The sequence below is a fragment of the Poeciliopsis prolifica genome, unplaced genomic scaffold, assembly GCF_027474105.1.
Source record: "Poeciliopsis prolifica strain line A6 unplaced genomic scaffold, Auburn_PproV2 SCAFFOLD002, whole genome shotgun sequence".
In the NCBI taxonomy this organism is placed as follows: Eukaryota; Metazoa; Chordata; class Actinopteri; order Cyprinodontiformes; family Poeciliidae; genus Poeciliopsis; species Poeciliopsis prolifica.
The window spans coordinates 17,602,474-17,608,473 of record NW_026562377.1 but is presented as its reverse complement, the minus strand read 5'-3'; positions in this window follow the sequence as shown (position 1 = coordinate 17,608,473).

Genomic DNA, 6,000 nt, shown 5'->3' with positions numbered 1-6,000 from the left:
CAAACGTAGCTATATTTCTGTGGTATACTGATTTAGTAATATAATTATATTAGTTGTGTTACCACACCCACGCCAGTAGAGGCAGTAGCAAGCCTGAAATGATGCGACTAAACACCGGAAGCTACAGAATTTGTTAAAAATTGTGAGTTGCGCATAAGTAAATAAAAGAGAGAAGTACATGCTGAGAGTGAAACTTCTTCCTAAAGCTGAAGATATACCACAGATTTCAAAATAAAATGAAAATGAGAGGCTACGGATGAAATAGGAATAGCGCCTCCTTCACTTCCGGAATGCAGTGGTCCCATTTCCAAATAAGGTATGAGACTGACAGTGGTCCATCCCCGCCCCTTTCTGTTTGCTGCAGCAAGGTCCTTCTCAAAACAGGACCAAAAAGGGGCGGGGCGAAGGCCAGATGTGGAGAATTGGGACACCCTACCACTCAAACCCTTCAAAATGAACATGTGTCCTTTGAGTTATTTGTACAAGCAAAACTGATAAAGGCACTAAAACGTAGCCACAAGCTAAAACCAAATGCCTTGCCCACAGTTTTTATCCACTAAGCGCCTAAACACCGCCGCCGGTAGTTTGGGAACGAAAGACCTGGGGAGAAACATTGAGGGCAGGCAGCGCTTGTAACTATTCCTACTGCCGCGGAACACTAAACAGCTTTACCGGACCAGACTCAGAAATTACTGGATCACACAGTCTGACCAGAGGCAAGTGTCATTCATTGTTTTATGTAATAAGTCGAAGGTGGTGGCAGCAGCACAAACACCAGCTTCTTCAGTCAACTTTTCCTCTTCCTCTTGTTTGGTTCTCCTCATCCTCATTACTCCTTTTTTATTTTTACATTCCCATTAATTTTAACGCGCTCCGTTTCAAATTGAAAAGGCTTAACGATGTTTTGGCTGGACAGTTAGCGCAATGGACCAAGTTTACCTCATTTACCCAGAATGCATTGCAGTGTAAACAACATGGCAACTTCCATGTGACAATATTTATTTTATAAAAACTAAACAGCCTCCAGTATTATCACTGTATTGTTCTTACATCTGAAATGAATACTTCTCAAATAAAGTTTATTGTTACAGCTAATTGTGGGAAGAAAGGAAGAAAACTCAAAGCTGCATGCCCTTTTATGAAAATATAATTACAACACACTTTCCCTAATGAATTATCTGCGATTAAAACATTTTGATTCAATTTTAGCAGAGACACACAAAGGCCTGATTACTACCAGACGGACAACATGTTAAAAAATTATTAATAGGAACTGTCTAACAGGATCAAATAGGCCAGAAATAATCTAATTTGCTGATCTAATGAAATTTAAGAACAGATGAGAAACAAAATCAATCTGGAAAGAATTACAGTGCATTTTCTAAAGTTTTGGGACTTCAAGCAATAACAGTGAGAGTATTTATCCATAAATTAAGTACCAAAATTACATTGAAATTACAACAGACCAATATCTATAGAGCACTACAGTTCTCACTTTCCTTGCTCAGTAGTCATGATTATACAGCAGGAAAGCTTAGTAAAAACAACATCCATGGAACCGCTCCAAGGCAAAAATCACCAGTGTATAAAAGTAGCACAAAGAGCCATTTCATATTTTCCCTGAAAAATCCAAAACATCTTGAAAATGCCCTGGACTATTAGGAAAATGTCCTGTGCACTGCTTAAACAGAAGTGGATTTGTTTGGGTGTGGGTCGAACCCACACCCAAATGAAATAGCATTTCAGAAATAGAACATCACTCCAACTATTAAACATGGAGGTCATGTGGCAATGGTCCGGGAATGCTTTGCTGCTCCGCAACACGAAAATGTCAATGCAGTTTAAAGAACCATGAAGTTTGTTCTCTATCCTAAAATCATAATGAAGTATGTCCAGTCACATGTTACTGTGGCAACAAAGTAAAAAACAAAAAACACAATCAGTATCATGACAATGCCTCACAAAATAGCTTACAACTAAACAATAAAGTATTTTTTTTGTGTGTGTGTGGATAATTAAGTACATGTGTAGATCATAAAAAGTTAGTCTATTAACATCATAAATGAACTAACAAGATGTGTATGTTTAAGTCAAAGCAAATAGGATGAGATGTATTAACCTGTGCAATGTAACATTACTGCCAGTTCCACAAAGTCTCAAATATAGCGCAAACATCCATCATTAATGAAAAGGCATTCTCTTGCTCTCACTAAAGGATTACTTTTAAACCCTGATTGCTTCGCTGTTTACATGCCACGCTGAGAATAAGAGCCATTTACCAATGAGCTCTCTGCCTTTGCGATCTGTATTAATATGCAACTGCTCACACACAGAGAGCTGAAGCTAATTTTACTGATGTGGCTACCAGCTTGCATGAGGTCAGTCTGGAAAATTGGCTAAATTAATCTAGTGCATTTGTTTACTTGCGAGAAACCACTCTGCATATATGAACCATGAGAACAACAGAAGGGTTAAAGCTTAGGCTATTGACTGTGTAATAATGAGGTAAAAAGAGGTAGGTAGATTCAAAACTGTGTTTTTTTTTTCATAAATGGAGGCTGTTAAACAAGAGAAACATAACAAGTTTACTGTTTGCCATTTGGATTAGGTTCATGTTATATTTGTGTGTCTTTGTGCACACACAGACAGTTTATGTTTGATTTCAACAAGCTGACAGGAAATGAGCAACTAAATTTAACTACAGAAGAAGAGACAAAACATGTGAAGGAAAACAAGGATAATGCATCAATAACATTCACATCATCAGTTTTCATGTCTTCCTTTTTGGGGGTCAGATCTTTGAGCACAGAGAATTTAAATCCAGCACTGAATTTATTTCACTACTTTTTATCTTAAATTTAAAATGCCTTGCAAAAGGATTTACATCGCTTTAAACTTTTTCATATGTTTTCATATTATTAGCATAAATTTTAATGTATTTAATGGAGATTGAAAGGATAACTCAACATGAGACAGTCCAAAATTGAGAAACAGAAGGAAAATTTCAGATAAAGATCTGAAAAGGTTGGCTAATTTTGTCTTCAACCCTTTCAGCCCTGATATCCCTAAACAAAGTCCAGTGAAACCAGTTTTCTTCAGAATCACATTATTAGTAAACATAGTCATCTGTGTGTAAGTTCACCATATATTGCATATTCAAAGTATATCAGTAACAAGTTGTGCAATATTGTTCTCCAAATTGCCATGAATTCAGGGCCCATCTCCAGAGCCAGTTTATGTCTAAAGCTACAACTCACATGGGTCAAAACTGAGGTTTCACTAACCATAGCCCTTCTTGTGCAAACGAAGGAATTTGACTTGGTCTTAAATACTAAAATGTGGTTCCACTAAATAAAATTATTTCACGAGTCAGAATGGGAGCTGAGCCGGTATCTGATCACATGAGCTCAATACCCCGTCTCCATCTCTGACTCTCTTTGTGTGTCTTGTTTGCAGCTTAGAGGACCATGTGATTACTGTAAAGAGACAAAACTGCTCATACCAGAGTTACTGTCTTTATTTTACATACACATTTCTTCTGATATAGAAGATTAAAGACTTTATCTCGACCCGCATCAATATTTCCTCTTGTACTCCTAGTCACATGTACACAATGAGGCTCTTCAGCTTCGCTTCCCCCATGTTATTGAATGATTACAAAGTTCATAAACCATCAAAGGTTGTGGCTTCTGTTCTGTTTTGTTTACTTTCTTGTGTCAGCTCTTTCTCCTTATTTTTTCCAAATTATAATCAGGTCTGCTGCCTGGTTGCTACAACACACGAGCAGGATGAAAGAAAAAGCATGAACAAAATGAGAACTTCTTTATTTATTTACTGTCGGCACACAGACTTTGACAGGAGATGAAACGGCAAAGTTCTTTTGTTGAACATAGCTCAAAATTTTTATGCAAAGTAGCAGAAACAGAATAGTAATTCTAATCTGGGGATTTTGAGAAAAGAACAGAACTCTGGGTAAGTCTAGTCGAAGAGTACATTTTCAGAAGTATTTTTATGAATATTGAGAATGACTGTTGAAGTTTCTCTGCACCTCTTGCATTTATTAGTAGCACAGCAGGGATATTCCATCTAAGTGCAGTTTTTTTTTTAGAATTTTGATTTGATGCAAATTCATTTTATCCACTTCACATTTAATCTCTGAGCTTGTTCAAAGTGTAAATCCTACTATCACTTCTTCTTCTAGACAATATTTTTAATCTCCACTAACTTCAGAGGAATGTGGTTTCAAAGGAAATGTGATGTGATGAAAGAAACTTTAATAAAGCCCCTTCAAAAATCTGAAGTCACTTTATTACTTGTGTTTTAGAAACATGCTTTTGGTTAGGAGAAATGACCAAACCTGTGGACAAAAAGTGAGACTGGTCAAACTTTAACACAGCAATGCTTGCTAATATAAATGCAACATCTGCAGGAGTGTAGACGGGAAAACATCTTGCATTTTAAAAACTGTTAGGTTAAAAAACAAACCAATTTGGCCAGAGACCAAAATGGATCTGAGGTTTATTTAATACTACAGGTTGATTTAGTTTGACACAATGGACTGATTTTCCCCCCCCCCTGCTCTTCATCATGGCATAGGTAGGTTGCCAGTGTGAATGGCCCAGTTTTTAAAATGCATGATTTCAAAAACCGTCAGACTTGGATTAGTTTTTGCTAACTATTTCCCTTCCTGAAAAAAACAAAGAATTATATCTGGTCACACTTATCTTTTGTTACTCAGTAAAAATGACATCTTCAAAAAGGTTAAGGGATGGATTTGAACCTTAAACTGTATTACCAACTGCACAAAGCTATTGGTTTGACAAGCTATTAACCTTGGGGAAAAATGCACTCAACATTTCAAACAGAATAAAAAGTCCCTAACTGTATTGGCTCACTGATCAGTTCTTTGAGGAGTCTTTTAGTTGTGAATATACTCTATATAGCCCTCCAGAAAAATGAAAATGTCTCTTCTCTTTCTACGTTGCACCAGTTTGGTCATGTTTAGTATGACCTGAGAAGCTCCATTGGCAGCATCTTGTGAAAAGAAAAAAAAACCTATTGGTTTAAGTTCTTGCAGACACATCAGACATTCAGGTGAAAACAGAATTCAAGGAAGGAGAAAAAGCTCATCAATATTCCACGGTTTTATGGGTCCTGAATAACAATGCCACTGCCAAAAAGAGGTGCCTCTGTTCTCAGCATGTTTTTTTCTGCCATAATGCAGTTTTTGTTTTAAGTTGTAATTGTAGAAGTGGCAAAGTTAGAGGTGGTATTAGGCGATAAGCTGGATGAATAATGTTAATGAGTATTACACTGCTTGGGAACAGAATTTTGCCTGTGTAAATAAAGATAACAGGGAGGAGGGGACACCAAATACTAAACAACAAAATAATGTCCTCCAAAAATATGAAAGTCAGACAAGAACGAGACATTTAATCAACTTCACATTCAAGACTTTTGAGGTATGCTTCTTGCTGCATGACGAAAAAACTCATGCATGCATATAATGAGCAGGTCATTATGTTAGGTTAGATGATGTATGGTGCGGGTTTCTTGTTTGCTTTTTGCAGTGTCCTCCCACACAGAGGCTGAGCTGTCTGATTTACCACAGCTGATCTGCAGCTTGTCTGAGGGCTGACAGGCTGCAGTGGAGCAGATTTGTTGGGATTGTGAAGGGAGCACTAGGCACAGGAGCCTTCAGCCAGTCGTAGTCATTATTTCAGATATTAATTATTCATACATCAAATCTTAAAAGTGGCTTCTGCAATTTGATGGAAAGGTCCAGTGGGCTTTTGACTGCTTTTGCACATGAAGCACCAGACTTATCCACTTAAATTACCCTATATATATATATATATATATTATTATATATAATAATATATATATATATATATATATATATATATATATATATATATATATATATATATATATATATATATATATATATATATATTATAATATATATAATATATATATATATATATATATATATATATA